The sequence below is a fragment of the Myotis myotis genome, unplaced genomic scaffold (assembly GCF_014108235.1).
Source record: "Myotis myotis isolate mMyoMyo1 unplaced genomic scaffold, mMyoMyo1.p scaffold_m19_p_3, whole genome shotgun sequence".
NCBI lineage: Eukaryota > Metazoa > Chordata > Mammalia > Chiroptera > Vespertilionidae > Myotis > Myotis myotis.
Window position 1 is genome coordinate 78018244 of NW_023416335.1, and position 18437 is coordinate 78036680.

The 18437-nt window shown below is 37.1% G+C and overlaps 1 pseudogene; it reads right to left on the reverse strand.

The window, feature by feature from the left end:
• Window positions 1-5119: 5119 nt before the first annotated feature.
• LOC118650461 lies at window positions 5120-5868 on the reverse strand (annotated as a pseudogene).
• Between the last annotated feature and the right edge of the window lie 12569 nt (window positions 5869-18437).

Genomic DNA, 18437 nt, shown 5'->3' on the forward strand with positions numbered 1-18437 from the left:
AACTCATGCCCAGTAAAGTTGGGGTGACTAGGAAAGGTGTTGTCGGTCATACCTGGTAACAAGTATCATTGACTAGAATGAGCTTGGCCACTGCAAGCTTACAAAAATTTGGGAATACATAATCTCCTAAACAAAAGAGTTCTCTTACTGCTCTTGACTCTTGGCTTGTGGGTCTCTTTTGCTCCTGTGTTTGCCCATGTGACCCACCACCATGCAGACGCCTACATGCAATGGACTGATGAACTACAGCTAGCCTGATGTTGTACTGTACCCTGCTCCAACATGAAACCAAAACTCTGGACACTGGCTCTGATTTAAGCTCTACTGAAGCCCCAGCTACACTTTTTTATGACTGGACTAAACGAAGTGACTTTGGAAACCTAGGTGTGTAATTCCATGGAAATAAAGCTTTTACTATATCTCATCGTCCCATGAGGACCTCTGGGAATGCTTATTCCAGTGGTAGCAACTGGGGAAGATGAGACCTTCGCCTTTCCTATAGTAGTAGCAGTTCAACAAACTCTTTATTTACTGATGTATTTGACTCTGATAAAGGCTTATGTAAACTTTAAGATGTTTTACTTTGATTTTGTGACTATGCATATTGATTTGCTACAAGGGCTCCTAGGACTCAGAAAAACTGTTATACTTGTGATTACAGTATATTGTAGTGAAAGGATACAGATTAAAATGAGCTAAGGGAAAAGTCAGATGGGGAAAGATTAGAAGAAACCGTGTGTGGACTCTCAGTGATGTCTCCTCCCAGTCACAGGTTAAATTCTCCCAGCAACAATATTTGACAAAATGTGAGAAGTGTTGTCAACCACAGAAGCTCACACATGCCTTAGTGTCCACAGTTTACGACATGACTGACCTTAGCTACTTACACTCCAGTTTTCTCAAACTCCAGTCCCTCAGAGGAAAACCAGGTATTCACCATAAATTACGCTGTTAGGATAATTTTATCCTGGTCTAACTGGTGGAGCACGACCTAATGCCTCAGGCATAAAAAACAGGTATTTATCATAAATGCAGTGTAGCCAAATGCATCTTTCATACAAAATCATTCTTCTCAGGCAGAATATACCAAGGATTAGAAAGTTATCTCCAGGTGTCTACCAAAGGCCAGGCCTGAAGACAGACCATTCTTTGAAATGTGCAATTTGAGCAATTCAAGACTGGAGAGTTAACCCTATCTTGCTCAGTAATCATTCACAAAATGGAAAATTTAAAAGTATGTAAAGGACATACATCAAAAATTAATCCCCCTGTCTCCTCATTTACTTATATCCTTAAACAAACTAAAAAAAAAAAAATAATCTATGTACATCTATGTACTCTGTCAGATATATATATATATATATATATATATATATATATATATATATAATGCAAAGTTTGAGTATTTTATTTTAATAACATTATGTTTTAGAGATCTTTCCATATTAATACAAATAATCAGAATCAGCCTCATTATTTGCTATAACTATAAAATGTTTCATTTTGTGATATTATGATTAAAATAATTCATCTTTATACATATTTTGATAGTTACCAATATTTTGCTTTAGAAATAATAATTCAATGACTAATCTTGTATAAATGATATTTTTTGAAAGCATGCAAGTATATCTAAAAGACAAATTCTGGAGAAACCAAGATGGTGGCATAGGTAAACACCGGAGTTTGCTGCCTCGAACAACCACTTCAAAAATACAACTAAAAGACAGAACGGACATCATCCAGAACCACAGGAAGTCTGGCTGAGTGGAAATTCTACAACTAGAAGGAAAGAGAAAAGCATACTGAGACTCAGAGGAGGCAAGTGTGGAAGTAAAATACTAAGGTACAGAGGTGCACACGGAGTGGGCTGGCGGCTGAGAGCGCGAGAGTCTCAAGATCTGAGCTCCAGTTCTGGGCAAGTCTCTGGGGACCCAGATTCATATGGGAGAACCGGGACTGTCTGGCATCAGTCAGAACTCGAGGGCAGCTTTCTCTCAGAGGGGCTTGCAGCAATTGCTGATACACTGAGAAGCAGTGGGGCCTCTGAGAGCAGCCATAACTTCTAGGTCCACCCTGTTGATCCCGTGAGACCCACCCCACCCAAGCCCTGCAGGGAGGCTTTTGCTGGATAGCCTAAGGCAGAGGCTAGATTAGCACCTCCCTAGAGATCAAGGAGCCAGTGTACCCAGAGGTCAGAGTGGGACCATCCAGTTTGCAGCTCCGTGGAACCATAAAGGACACACTCAGGGGGCAGACTCAGTGAGCACCAAAGCCCCATTGAAGCAAGTCTTGCCCCGGAGAGGTGTCTCCAGCACAGAAGTTCTCCCACTGCAGACACAGCTGATACTCACAGCCAATTGGCCTGGAGGTCAATTCCTCCCAGTGATATCTACAACAATCAAGGCTTAACTACAACGAGACTGTGCACAAAGACCACAAGGGGTGCACCAAGAGTGTCCTCCTCAGGTAATTGGGGAGGCTGAACCACTGGGCCCTAGAGGACACTTAGCACAGAAAACCACTTCATCAACACAGGGGAGCATAAAAAATGCAGAGACAAAGAAAAAGAACACAAATGACAGAAATGGAGGAAAGCAAGCTACTGGATATAGAGTTCAAAACCACACTTGAAATGTGGAGATATTAAAACAGCAGAACAGAGGAGTGCAAGAATCAAGTCAACGATTTGAAACATGAAGAAGCAAAAAACACCCAACCGGAAAAGCAAAATGAAAAAAGATTCCAAAAATATGAAGATAGTGTAAGGAGCCTCTGGGACAACTTCAAGCGTACCAACATCAGAATTATAGGGGTGCCAGAAGAAGAGAGAGAGCAAGATATTGAAAACCTATTTGAAGAAATAATGACCGAAAACTTCCCCTACCTGGTGAAAGAAATAGACTTACAAGTCCAGGAAGCACGGAGAACCCCAAACAAAAGGAATCCAAAGAGGACCACACTAAGACACATCATAATTAAAATGCCAAGAGCAAAAGACAAAGAGAGACTCTTAAGAGCAGCAAGAGAAAGACAGTCATTTACCTACAAGGGAGTACCCATATGACTATCAGCTGATTTCTCAACAGAAACTTTGCAGGCGAGAAGGGAGTGGCAAGAAATATTCAAAGTGATGAATGCCAAGAACCTACAACCAAGATTACTTTATCCAGCAAAGCTATCATTCAGAATTGAAGGTTAGATAAAGAGCTTCACAGATAAGAAAAAGCTAAAGGAGTTCATCACCACTAAACCAGTATTATATGAAATGCTGAAAGGTATCCTTTAAGAAGAGGAAGAAGAAGAAAAAGGTAAAGATACAAATTATGAACAACAAATACACATCTATCAACAAGTGAATCTGAAAATCAAGTGAATAATCTGATGAACAGAATGAACTGGTGATTATAATAGAATCAGGGGCATAGAAAGGGAGTGGACTGACTATTCTTGTGGGGGAAATGGGTGAGGGGAATGCGGGAAGGGACTGGACAAAAATCATGCACCTATGGATGAGGACAGTGGGTGGGGAGTGAGGGAGGAGGGTGTGGTAGGAGCTGAGTGGAGGGGAGTTATGTGGGGAAAAAAGAGGAACAAATGTAATAATCTGAACAATAAAGATTTAATTAATCAAAAAAATTAAAAGATAAATTCTTACAAGAAGAATTTCTGGATCAAATTTGATATATATTTCTAATGGACTTCCATTATAGCTTTGTTAACTTTCACTCAAGCCAGGTTATGATTATGAAGATATTAAGTCAAAGGTTACAAAGATAGGTTAATTATAAATTTCTAAATATCAACAACATGTAGAGCATAAAAGTGAAAGCTCATATTTCAATCTGCAACAAATCTTATCAAGGACACTTTTTAATGTAGTATTAAGTATAGTATTTATATAGGTCTAGAGAGCTAAGGCATGAATAATGCTTAGATGATTTTGTTTTATTTTGTTGGATTCTATAAATTTTCCTATATCAGAAAATAAGAGTACTATTTAGATATCTACGTAATTGAGTTCCCAAGTCCTGATCTCTCACTTGCCTACAATATGAATGAATGAATGAATGAATGAATGAATGAATAAAGAATAGCTGTATCCAGGTCCTATGTAACAGAATAAATTACTGTAGATTTACCCACTAATCTGAGTGAAATTACAGCTTCATGAAATTGTATGGTTTTTGCAAAGAGAGTTTTTGCCTTGAAAGAGAAGATTTTCCCCTAAAGTAAACTGGAAAAACCTATTTTAAATATACAGGAACATATTTTCAGCTCGAGTGTAAAAAATACATTTCAGGAAAATAAACTCATACTGTCTTCATTCTGATGACATACTGGACCATTTTGTGTGGCCTTATGATTTTTGTCATGACAATAAATTCTCTTTTTTTGTCAATGTCATTTCTGACACAAGAACAAGGCATCAAAATTTTAATATCATGTCTATAGTTTCAGTAATTCTAAGTTAGATTGCCAGCAGGCTACACTATTATAATTCTCTTTTTGCAAGTTTCACAGCTGTAAGAGTTCTTGGTCATAACAAGTTTCATGGACATATTCTCCTTGTTGGGCTCCTTCTAGACTGGATGCTTACCTGTGGCATATTTTATGAATTGTAAAGGGAATCTCAAATATAAAGGCTTTCATACTTGAGATTTTTCCACTCTGATAATATGTATGTAGCAAGTATTTTGTACCTTACTTGGGTTCAGCTTTTTAAATTCTGAAGTGTTTACCAATAGCAAGAAATAACAAATTTTAATATCTCCAGACTTAGATATATAATAAAATTAATTTTATGATTATTTAGTATTTTATCTAAAGCATTTGGAAGTGTTTTATTGTTATTACTTTAACTTATAGAGAGACATTTACTTTTGATTAATTAATAATAGTGAGTAACTTGGAATATTTACTTTCTGCCTACATTCCAACTTATTTTCATCTTTATTTTTAATTGATATATATTTTTAAACTGGGTCATTTTAATGTTCTTTAGAACAGAATAAATAGTCTCTGGATGACTGCTGACACATAAGCTGTGTGACAGTACTTGGAAACATCACAGTTAAGAAGCTTTCCTGGTTTTATTAAAGTGCTATCAAACAATAGACTACATTAATGCATCCATCATTTTTAAGACTGTTAGTAACCTGAGCATATTTTGGTCAAACCTTGCCTCTTTGTGTCACAAGGCCCAACTTGTTCAAGTTCACTTTGATGACACTACCTTTGGTAATAATATCCCAAGTTGTATAAAGTGCGGATGAGGGATTATTGTTTACACGGAGCATTGGCAGGCAAAAGGTGGCCTTCAGTTCAGGACATGTCACATAAACCTTCTAGAAATGTAAGCCATTGGCCTAATGAATGTTTCATACTTGGGTGTTTTTTGAATAAAGCCATCTCCAACAAAGCATAGTTTAGTAACAATTCTCTTCCATGCTTTCTTCTTTCTCTTTTCTGTTCAAATAACTTTTAATACCTGTTTCTCCCTGGGCAGTAACTTTGGGCAGAGGGGTCCCCCGTCTTCCCACTTTCTCTTTTTGTTTTTGTTTAATCATTTGGCTCAGGACTGTCCCTCTCTGTCCAGTAGACATGCAGGTACTGTTCCTTATGGACTCTTCAGCATCCTTTCATTTAGTTTTTTTTTTCTTTTATGCACCTGGATTGTCTTTTTCATTTGTATTTTCTCAGCATGGAACTGTTTATGGTTGAGCTTAGCTTTCAGACCAAACATCTTTTTGCCTTCTTTGGATGTTCATGAGCCTCTTGACCTTCCTTCTTTCTCTTTTTCTCATGGGAATCCAAATGATAGCCATAGTGCTTATAGTGTGACTCAGTATATGTGTTTTGTGGCATGATTATGGCCTCCAATCTGCTGGCTGCAGTACCCAAGGCACGAAGGAGCTCTCAGATTTTGAGATCAGAGACCTGTAAGCCAAATCCATGTAACTCATGGCAGCTAATTGATATTTTGCTGAATTTCGCCCCCTCCCCCCCAAAAAAATGTGATCTTTTTCTTTTTGAACCACAGAGGAGGAAAACATCTGTTAAAATCATTAACTTAAATCTAGTTGACATCTAGTTGACAGGACTATTAAATAAAAGTGTATCTTCCTTGACCATCAACAAATTGGCAATTTGTCTTCAAGAGAAGACAATTTTTCCTTCATCAATTCTTTTGATTTGAAATATGTTACTCATATATACAAGACATATGTTGTCCCTTTTCCAAAAGCACTCCTTCCTTGAGTTGTAGATTTACTGACCTGTTTTCTATTCTGTCTTCCTTCTTGACATTTGTTGGCAACTTTCAGAGGTATGGAAGCAAATTCTCTCCCATCTCATATTAATCTTGGAAATGTCCTTCCTAGTCTTTAAAAATGGTAAAATAATAGTCCTTTTGGTCTACTAGAACTGTGGATTATAAACAGCAAAAATGAATTCTCATAATTTCAGATGTTGAGAAGTTCAAGATGAAGGCACTAGCAGATTCAGCATATAGTGAGGGCTTACTTCCTGGTAGATGACTGTCTTTTTGCTTTATCCTCACAAAGCAGAAGGCACAAGGGAGCTCTATGGGGTCTCTTTTATAAGGGAACTAAATCCACCCTCATGACCTCGCTACCTCCCAAAGCCTTACCTCCTAATGCATTCGGGGTTAGGATTTCAACTTACAAACAGATCAGTGGGACATAAATACTCAGTCTATAGCAAATGTCAATTTTTCTCTTTGGCGATATCATATAAGCACTTAAAAAAGAACTGAGAACATAATAAGTGTTTATAAAATAATTATTTTCTTGCTCTATGAGAATCAATTAAATAAAAACATAATTTTAGTCACTGCATTCAGATCATATTTGTACTCATATTCTAGTTGATGTTGAGTTTTCAGTAACTGACCAGGGGCTTCAGCCCTACTTTCTAGGCTGAGAGGTTATTTGACATCTTTCTTGCTGAGGCAATCGGTAGTCATGCAGGCAACTTAACACTTCAGGCAAGATGGAAATCCAGAAAATCCTTTTTTATTTAGAATAGATTCATAGAGTGGCAGGACTCTATGTTATGAAGAAAATTCTCTTCTGTTGGTGGCCTGAGGAAGTTTGGGGTACCCCCCAAAACCGTGCAAGGGATGAGTTTAGCTCTTCTCTTTACTGAGTTTCACTTAAGTCTTTAATGCTTATGTAACAGACAACTTCCCTAAAGATTCACAGTGGTAAAGTAAAAAGGACATGTAAAGCTTTGGTAAAAATAACTATTCAAGTAACATTTTTTAAAAGCTAAAGGAATCATAGAACATTCCAAAGAAAAAGAAAACAACAACAACAACAAGAATAACTTCTAATTCTTGGAGTAATTCTATTTAAGGTTATTTCCTCCTGTGATAACTGTATAAATCACATGTGAACTTAAAGGATAAAATAACAACAATAGCAATTACCATGATGTGATCAAAGCAATAGCTATGTCTTTCCCTCAAGAACAGGACTAAATACAGTGTGCTTATTTGCTGGGTTTGGGATGAAGGCATGAGAATAACTTTAGGCAATAGACCAATTAGGGGCTGGCACCTCATTTAGGTAACTCATATAGTACCTGCCCCTTGTTGAGCATTCCTCAGATGCCAAGCAAGCACTGTATGGAAAATGTTCCTTAGGGCATTCCATTTAGTTTTTTTCAATACATTAATGAGATAGGTATACTTATTTATAGTAGAAACATTAAGCACATTTTCTAAATTTTATAGTAAATTAATTTTAAGGATAATATTTTAACTAAAGTCAGTCTGATGCTGTAACTAGGATTTTTAACTGCTACAAAGCATGAGGCATTGTTGATTTATTTGAATAAATATGGCAAGCTTCTGAGCTATGAACCACATGAAACACTGTTGCTTTGGCCTTGCCCTTAACATAAAAATGTAGAAACCCCCATAGGCTATCTCTTTGTTTTCCACAAAGTTGATAATCACAGTCTTCTCCACTTGCCCCTTTATAGTTTAATCTATTGGCCAACATTCATCATCTCTCTCTCCAAACAGTGGTGATTAAGATGGTCTTAACATTCTACTTAGTTTGGCTAACTGTATCCAGGTTTCTTCCTGACTCTAGGCCCCTGATTTCCCTTTTAGAGCATTGACTTTAGACAACTTGTAATTGTAAATTATTTCTCTGCTCCTTTAAGATATATGTATAAGTTTTCTTCTGGCAGTTTTGCAATGTAGGAAATATCTTTCTCCAGGACCTGGGACCATCTATGGAAATGTAAGCCTTGAAGGAGATAGCAATGCTATCGCCCTGTCTTTGTGAGCAGGTATGAGCTAATTTAGGCTAGGGCTCAAATAGAGATTAACATTGGACAGGCACCAATGAGCAAACTCAGGTGGCCTAATCACAGAGAAAAATACGCACAAAATTAGGAGTAACACAGAGTGCTACACACACCCCACTGATCAAATCCCCCTCCCCTTACTGCCTTCTGGAACTTTATATTAACTCACACAAGTAGAAAAAGCACATGCCATCCTTTGTTTCAGTGAAGTTGAATTCATACTCTCCTTTATTGTAATAGTCCTGAATAAGACCACCTTAGCGTATCTAAATTTGTCTGGTGAACATTTTTGCTTTGATAGTAGAAAAGGATTAAAATTGGCATATTTTTTAAGAGTCTTCTCTGGAGAGAGAAACTATGGAGTTGTTTTTGTGTGTGTGCGTTTGTTTTCAATTTTGTTCATTCTTGACTGCATCATACAAATATCTCTTCTCCATGCTGCTTGCCTGACTAACTCCTTCACAACTAATTATCCTCTCGTTGGTATGTCATCATATTTCATTTATAACCCTCCAGGGCATATGCCCTGGCTTCCCCATTAGTTGGGGCATGCTGTGATGATACTTCCAGTGTCTAATTCATATCTAACAAGAGAATGAAGGACGGCATTAACACAGTTCTTTCTTAACACTGCCTCACTCACAAAACCTAGCTCTACAAGCTAATGAACAATTGAGAAAAAGTTACTAAATTTACAAAAGCAGAATGGAACAAAATGTAATTCTTTGTGAGATTCCAGGGCAATAAGGGCAAACTGGTGTGCAAGCCATCAACAAGTAGAGAGAGATAAGCATCAGTAGATGTGAAAAACCTTTGCCTTTGGGCAAAGTGCATAATTTCTGAAAGTTACTCTATTGTTTATTTAGAAAACCAAGAAGGAATTATTAAGAGAACTGGAAAATTTGAAAATCCTTGATACAGGAAATTTGTCCCCCTATTGGATTTCTGTTGTGCAATTAGGTTTCACCATCTGGTCGATATGCTGCGTGAGTATGGAGGAGAGAACTATGGAGAGATTGCAGTGGTCAGGCCAGAGGAGAGAAGACAGGGAATCCTTGGGGTTCTATGTTTTCAAGAGAGAGATAGGTTGAGGCGGATGAGATTGGGAGCTCTGGCCTTGCTGTGAGTGAGCTCATCAGAGTATTTTAGTTCAATGCTGCCAGATAAAAATATATATGGAAGATATCAGACCATAAACACGTAGGAACGCTTTTGAGATTCCATGACATATCAACAAGGCTTTGTGAGACTTCCACTAATGCATGGCATACCTAACGAGTCTGGTCAACAAATGGGGATAGAAACCTCACTCCCAAACAAAGGACATTTTTTTCACATAAGGAAACAACCATTATGACAAAGAATTATCAAAGGAAGCTTCATTTTTCCTGTTTTACTCCTGCCATTCCAAACACATTTCAATGTTTATCATATGGGAAGGCAACACACAACATCTTAAGTGAGTTGAGATAAAAAGTACCTCTGAATCCACTCATTTATTTTTCAAAACATTTTTATTGGCTCACCTTGTGAAACACTGAACCTTTGAAGTAACATTCCTTCACTCTAAAGGTAGCAATTAAAAATTGCCATGCTTCCAGGCCTGCTTGAGTTTGCTCTTCTTCTATGAAATAACTACAATAATGCTGTTCTGTTTCACTGGGTGCTGTGAGAAGTAACTAGTAAACACAACTGCAGCATACCTTTGTTAAATAGAAGTGCGATGTAAATGCTAAATAAGACCAAGGGTCAGGAACACACAGCCAGCGGTATCTTCATAACAAAGAGCAATATAGTTGATTAAATAAATGATAAAAACTTCAAACAGAGAACCCTTAGTGCTGAGGAAACTTTTAATAATTTCCAAGGGAACCCTTCCTAGGTGCAAGAGATTGATACTGACTCTTTTCAGAAAATTGTTCTAAGTAAAAAGATTTCATCTCTTCCTAAATACTGATCATGTAGTAGTGGTAGCCAGAATAAAACCTGAGAACTACTGACTTTCGTTCTGACCACTAACTATCACATAAATTAAACTGTCCAAGATTTCTTTACTCTCCCGCAGAGGAAAGGTGGTCAGATTCTGTTGTGGATCTATTCAGAGAGAAAAACGAAGTTGCCCCTGTTCACAAAAAGCAAATTCAACTGAGGAAATTTAATGATCAAATTTGTTTCACTCCACTATTTATGAGTCAAGAGGCACCTCATCTATCAAGTAGAATAGAATGGAGCTTCAAAGAAGTAAAGAAAATGAAAGGCTTTTAAAAGCACAGAGGGGGTGGCTCAGGAAAGTCATAAACACTAATAAAAAACCATGATTATTCCGGACAAGGTCACCTCCCTTTGGGGGACAAAGGGGTCTATTAGGCTGATGACCAGGAAATTCCCAACACACCAGTTAAGATTACATTCCTGGGAGAGGCTGAAATTGCAGTTAGGATCCATGTTAAGTCTTGGTTTGCTGACACGGGGATTAGCACAAGTGACTCCATCTGGGGCCTATTGTTTCTTTATGATACCCATTAAAATCACAAAAGCCAGTTATATGTCAAAACATGAGTGTTCTTACACCTCAGAGATAGTCTGTTGAAGTAGCCTACTGAGTTAGCCCCTTACTCTTCTTCTTTTTTGGATTCAATTTTGGAAAAATCTAACCTCCATGTAATTCAGTTACCACTGCATTGCTCTTACTTAAGGGAGTTTGTATCCAGACCAAATTGCCCCAGGAGAGGAGTCTCTCTATGCTGAATGTGGACACACTGACCTTCACTTTCATGCAAAAGGAAGGCAGACAGGACAGGAGTGACCATCTCCATCGTGCAGCACACTCCGCAGGTTCAACTGTGTCCTTAGCCAAGGATGATCTTTCACTCACTGTAGGTAGGCGGTAGGCGTTTGCACGGATCCTTATGAGACGCCTATCAGGAAGAGCAGAGGTTGTCTCTTCTGGAGAGAAAAAGCAGGAAGGAGTTCACTTTAGTACTCAGTCCCTCCGACAGTCCTCTGAAGAAATCTTACAAGGAGTTTTGATGTCACTGCAAAATTGAGTTCAATATTCCTGTATTTACTTGTGCCTTTTGTCTGAGTACTTCAAGATTTGAAATGACTTCACAAACTTCCACTATATTCCTTCCACCCCACCACTACTATGATGTAAGGGTGCAAACCTTCTACCTTCCCTCTAATATATATATATATATATATATATATATATATATATATATATATATATATATATTTTTAAACAGAAGAGAAAAGCTTTCTTCCAAGACTCTTTACTAGAAATGGCCAACCTGTTCAAAAATAGCTTTCCTGACAGCTTTACTCCTTTTCAGAATTGAACTTAAACTGTATCTTCTTTTCTCTTTTAAGGGTCTGAAATAATTGGAAGAATATCTTTATTATAACATCATCTGGAAAAGAAAGGCTGGGGTACTGTGAGAGGGGCCATTTTTGGTGTGGTATTTTTGGCAGCGTGTCAGGGTGAATGTTTGATACGTTATGAGAAAGACGGTCCTCGTTAGGTTTCCAGCCCATTTGCAGAGGCACCAGAGAGATCAGAGGGGAAAAAATCAGCATTCCATTAGTAACCTATAAAATGTCTGTCTTTTCACAGACATTTGGGTTCTAACTAATTCTTATACAGCACGTTTTTTCTTTTTCTTTTTGTTAACATTCTTTAATCTTCTCTCTCTCGCTCGCTCTTGCTCTCTCTCTCTCTCTCTCTTTCTCTCTCTCTCTCTTCCTTTCTTGCTACTTTATACAGAGTTTCTTAGTAGTCTAGTCACACACTCAGGAACATCTGCCACTTTATAACAGCGATAACCCATCCTTAAGCAGGATGGTTCCCTCAGGTGCTCTGAATACCTCATAGATTCCAACCTATTAAACCTGATAACTTCCCTGATGGATGGGCACTCAGTATCCTCCAATCTTTTTGAATATTTAGACAGGGCATTTTTAGAATGGGAATTGAGTTTAGAAATGTATATTTGTGTTTGTGTTTATGTTCATTCTCATTAATACTTTTGCTGATTTACTGTGTCAACGTATGATATCATAAACTCAAGATTCAAATAATATGATTTTATTAGCCATATTAGTATCTTTGTTATAAGTATGTCATTCAATAGGGCAGAATTTCATGATACTTTGCCTGGTTTCTATCAATCTTAGGCAAGATTAAAGAGTATAATTTTTGTTTGAATAATTTTTGAGTTTTCCAACAAATCCAACTTTGTTTGCATTGACTAGCTACAAAGAATATTAAAGTATGTGAATCAAAATTTAACAAAGTATCAGTAAATTCCTGTGCATATGTAAATTATTTCTCTTTAGGATTTAAGAATAAAATAAAAATATTCACAAACAGTATGTATTTTAGGTGTTGCACCTACTTCAGTGTTGCTTCTGGGTAACTATGGCTTAGAAATTATCATTGATAGGAAATTTGTACTTGAGATACAAAAAAAAATGACAAATCTGTAATTTATTAAAGCACATATAATACATTTAAATGTTAAAAAAGAGCAAATAAAGATATATAGAGAACCAGAAATTGATGTATGTAACATTTGTATTTAATGTTTTTCTCTTAGTAATCTGTCTTTGGGCCTATTAATGGCCCTATTCGCTCTTTGGCCTAGCACCTTCATAATAGGAAATTAAGCATAACCATTATAAAATAGATTTTGGAGCATGATGGATTAGTGTTGAAGTCCAACCCTTCTTCTTACTTATTATGGATGATGGACAAACTATATACCTTCTTTGAACCTTGGCTTCCTCACTAATAATAAGAGGATCATAAAAAAAAATCACCACAGCAACATAGGGTTACTGTATGGATTAAACATGTATAAAGAAAGTAACTAACATGTGTCATATATAACATCTGCATTCAATAAATAACAGCAATAATAGTAATAATTACTTTATTATTCTTCAGTTATTATGCCTCAGGTCCTAACGTGTGCTTTCCTTTCCCATTGATACCAATGCTGCATGCATCTAGTGTTTTTTCTTCTGAAGTGCATTAAAATTTACTGTGACTTTATATTGCCCTCATGAACTGAGACATTTAGTGTCTTTGATGGGACTGATAATCTTTGTAAACACGTAGCAAGTGGAAAACCAAGTAACACTTACAGGTCTTTTCTTTTACCCAATTTAGGATACAGGTACTCAGAGAACATATAGCTAAAAGGAAATTTGGATTTTGTCCAGTAAAAACCTTTTAGTAATAAGAAAATCATGTTTCAGGGACTTTTCAAAGTCATAAATGTATTATTAGTCTCAGTCTAGTTAGGAGAAAATACCATATAATTTTTAATATATTTTTATTGATTTCAGAGAGGAAGAAAGACAGAAAGAGAGATAGAAACATCCATTGATTGGCTGCCTCCTGCATGACTCTGCCAGGGATTGAGCCCACAATCCAGGCATGTGCCCTTGACGGGAACCGAACCCTGGAGCTTCAGTCCGCAGGCTGACGCTCTATCCACTGAGCAAAACTGGCTAGGACAATACAATATAATTTTTAAAATTGAGAATATATATAAAGATCATTGACTAGGTATCAAAGAACTGAAGTGTCAAAAGAGAGCAAGCTATTGCTGAGGAATCCACTGCAGGAGCAGCTTCCACTCCAGGGGCAAGGAAGAGGATGGGATTATTGGAATTTAGAACTTACAAAGAAGAATTCTGCAAAGCCAAAAACTTAGACTGCTAAATAGAGGATACTATAAGTCTGTGCTGATGTCTCTAAACTTATTGAGCTGATAGAGTAGTTGGCTCGTTCTGGTGTCTCGCAGGGGATGCAAATGAGACTAGTTTTACACATATTGGAAAAACTTTAAACTGGATCAAGTACGACTAAGTAGAATGAATTGCCACTGCCAAAGTGAAGAGACAGTGCTAGGCTAAAACTGCCTCCAGAGCCTCCTTAGTTTCAGAGCATTATAGAGAGCCAACTGGAAAAACCGAAATATGACTGGCAGTTCCAGTGTCAGCATCACAAATGATTGTAGGGTAGGTTAAAGCTGAGATGCTTTACTAATTGGCACAAGTAGTTAGTGGAAGAGCCAAGTATGAGACCAAACCAAATAGAGGTGGATGCAAAGTAGTATTTCTAATGTCAACTCTTTGCCTCATCTCTCGCATATGAGGGCTCACACAGAATTTTCTATTGGTCTACACCAGCAATTGTCAACTTTTTTCAACTCATATCACACATAAACTGATTATTAACATTCTGTGGCACACCAAAATATATATTTTTATTGATCTAACAAAAATAGGTATAATTTTGATAGATTTACAAAAAAATGATAATAGTAGTAACTCTTTTTTGCTCCAAAGTGACTTTTTAAAAAATCAGGTGCTTATACTTGTATATAAGGATTTTTAGTAACAAAAATTAACCAATCAAAAGTAATCTGATTATGTAACACTAGGCTCAGTGCATGGGTAGGATCCCTCAGCCTGGCTGGAGATCAGGGCTGATCAGGGCCAGCTGGCGAGGTGGGGGAGGAACCAAGGGAGGTTGGCTGTGGGAGAGCACTGACTACCAGGGGGAAGTTCCTGCATTGAGTGTCTGCCCCCTAGTGGTCAGTACACATCATAGAGACTGGTTGACTGCTCATTCAGTTGACCAGTAGAGGCAGTTGTTTAGGCATATATATATAACCAATAAGATGCAACTCTATTATATAACCTATATATTTACAGTTCAAGACAGAGCATTCGTATCAGGTGGCTGTTGTTGTGTTGGCTGTTGTCATTTTTTAATTTGACAATCTAAGGGGAAAGAGGTCAGTGCTCCTGACTAAATAGTCAGGCATTGTACGTTTTAAAAACTCTTGTGAAACATCAGTTGCAAATCACTGTTTTACAACCTGCCTTTTTACATGTATTAGCTTCTCTTCTTCCACATAATTCATAACTTAGTTCACACCGTGCCTTCCCATCATTTGGCCTATTTCATGTTATGGAAAATTGTGAACCTGACTTTAGTCTCTCACCCACTGAATACTGAAATTGGGTAAGAGAGTAGATTCTAAGTGCTAACACATGCATATATAAATGATAACTATGTGAGGAGAGAACTTATTAATTAACTTGAGTGCAGTAACTATTTCAATATGCATATCAAATCATCACACTGTACATCTTAAATATATATAACTGTTAGTTTAAAAAATCAAGAGCATAATTCCAAGAGGCAGGAACTAAAATTTTAATTGGATCTGAACCCTAGTTGGAAGAGATTAGCCTTAATGCAGACCATCATCCAAGATGTGGCAATTCACACCCTCCTCAGTTTCTCTCAACCTAATCTCGCTACAGTATCCTTCTCTCTTTAGTTCCTGGCTTTTGTGTACTTAGTGCCATGGACTGGCATTGCACATATTGACCTCTACACCTCCTGACTAAGACTTCCACAGTGATAAAATCTCTGTAACTCTTGATTCACATCATACTACACATAGTTGCCACTATCCAGCACATTTGGTTAGGTTTCATATCAGCAATAATGGGTTTCCCTAATTTCTCATTGGTAGTCTTAAACTACTTTAATATATCTCATTAAAAGGTGGAAAGATGGTGGTTAAGAGTGTCACTTTAGGGATGAACTCTTAGCAATTGTAACAGCATGAATGGACTTAGAGAGTATTGTGCTAAGTGAAATAAGCCATTCAGAAAAATATAAATACCATATGATTTCACTTATATATGGAATCTAAAGAACTATATAAACAAACAAACAAACCAGAAACAGTTTCACAGATACAGTGAACAGAGTTATGGTTTCCAGAGGGGAGAGGGTTTGGGGGACTGGATGGAAAAGGAAAGGGATTGAGAAGTATATGTTGGTAGTTATAAAAAATAGTCATGGGGATATAAAGTACAGCCCAGAAAATAGAGTCAATAATATAATAACTATGTATGGTGCCAGCTGAATACTGGATATTTTGGGGGCAACACTTTATAAAGTATATGATTGCCTAACCACTGTGCAGTAGACCTGAAACAAATACAAAATAATATTGAATGTAAACTCTAATTTTAAAAAAAAATCTTTTTAAAAATGTGTAGCTTTAGACCAACAATGCCTAAGTTTGAATCTTAGTTCTTCTACTTATTTTCTGTGTGTGACTTTGGAACAAATCTCTCTGCTTCAATGGCCTCATCTATAAAATCCCACCTTCCTTCTTTAATGCAAAGAATGAATGACTTAATACATGTGAAGTGCTTAGAACACTGACCAGCATACAACAAGTGGTTTAAGAAATAATAGCTATTATTTCACTGGGACTGGATTTATCTTCCAAATCCAAGTGGGTGAGCATTTTGGCTTTATCATTACTAGCTATCTGACTCTGTGAAAGTCATGTAATTTTCTTGAGCTTTAGTTGCTTTCTACACTTAAAGTGTTGCTGGAAATGGAGGAAAAGTCTAACTTATATGGTGGTTTTTAGGATTGAATGATATTGTACAGATGGGAGGTTGTAATCTTCGAGCTGGACTTGAGTCTGAGCTAGACCAGTGGACAGCATGAAACAATGACTCCTTCGTAGATGTCCTCTTAGTGCTTTCACCAGACCAAACTTGTGAATGTGACACAAAGTTCTAGTGTTTAGAAAAATGTCACAGATTGTTAATTTTACTGAAAACATTACCCAACCACAAATTTTAATTTACACATAGTCTAGGAGCACAGTGCAAAAGAAATTGTCCTAATTAACAGGCCTATCTGAAGAAGCATGAGTTGTTGAAGGAAGTCAGATGGAGGGAGAGACTAAAGACCTCATGAGAGAAAAAGTAGTATGAGAGTGGTGTTTAGAAGAAAGGGTCAGACTGAATAGCAGCGCCCAGAATGATTACAGTTGAGAGATAAGCAGTGCATTTCACCACTCTATCCCAAGATCCACCCATGCCCTTCCCTCTTCTCAATACTAGGTCCTGTTTACTCTGAAAAATAAAGGCTCACAGTATAGGGGACATAATCTCTCTGTTGGTAGGAACATAGTCCTTGGATACAAATAATAGTGTAGTGAAGGCTAGGGAGGGGCAAATGTGGGGTAGAGGGAGGCAATGGGGAAATAAACCACAATACAAAAACAAAGGGGACATCTGCAATCCTTTCAACAATGAAGAAGGAAGCAGGCAGGAGCTTACGTAGCAGAACAGTGGCATAGTGGTAGTTGTATTTGCAACAAGACTTCATAAAATGGCTAGTATTTACTTATGAAAGCATCCCAAAGACTCTCAGGCATATCAAGAAAGAGGAATATGTAAATAAGTTCAATTTCCTGAGAAGATAATGCCTTTAATTATTATTTTCAAAATTATATATTTGCACTAACCAGCAGTCAATCTTGAAATGTACCAACTATATATAGTAAAACCTTGCATGTTACCTGTGCATAGCAAGTGATCAATACCCCTCCAACAAAAAAATCATAAGAGTTATTAATTTAAGTACAAAACAAGCCATTTCCTATCTACACTCTGTTATTAGCATGGCCTTCGTATTTCCAGAACACCTCCGCTTAACATCTCATGGGTATACATTTTAAGTGTAATTTCTGCTCAAAGGAAGGCTCACTCTGAGACCCTCTTCAAGCCACTATGCTATACCTCCTCTGCTCAAAGTTTGGTCCATCAAACAGCAATATCAGCATTATTTTGAACTTGTTAGAAATGTAGAATATAGATTCCACAGTAGATCTACTGAAAGAGAACCTGAATTTTAGTATGATTTTTAAGTGATAACCCTCATTAATCTTTGAGAAGCCCGAATCCTCCTCTGCCTGCCCTCAATCTGTGCAGATGTGCAGATATGGTATATCCTGGTAAATTGAGACTTACTTGAGAAGAGCTATAGACCTTAAAAATCTCCACTACCTGATGCTTTCTGGAGAGAAGATATTTAATAATGTTTACTAAGTTGAATTTAGAACATTTGTCTCGTCCATGTGAAAAGCCAATTATTCGTAGCTACTTTATAAAGTAGGTAATTTTAACTTAAAATTAGTGATACTATAGATCAAATGCTGTGATAAGAAAAAACAAAAAAAGCAAAACCAAAG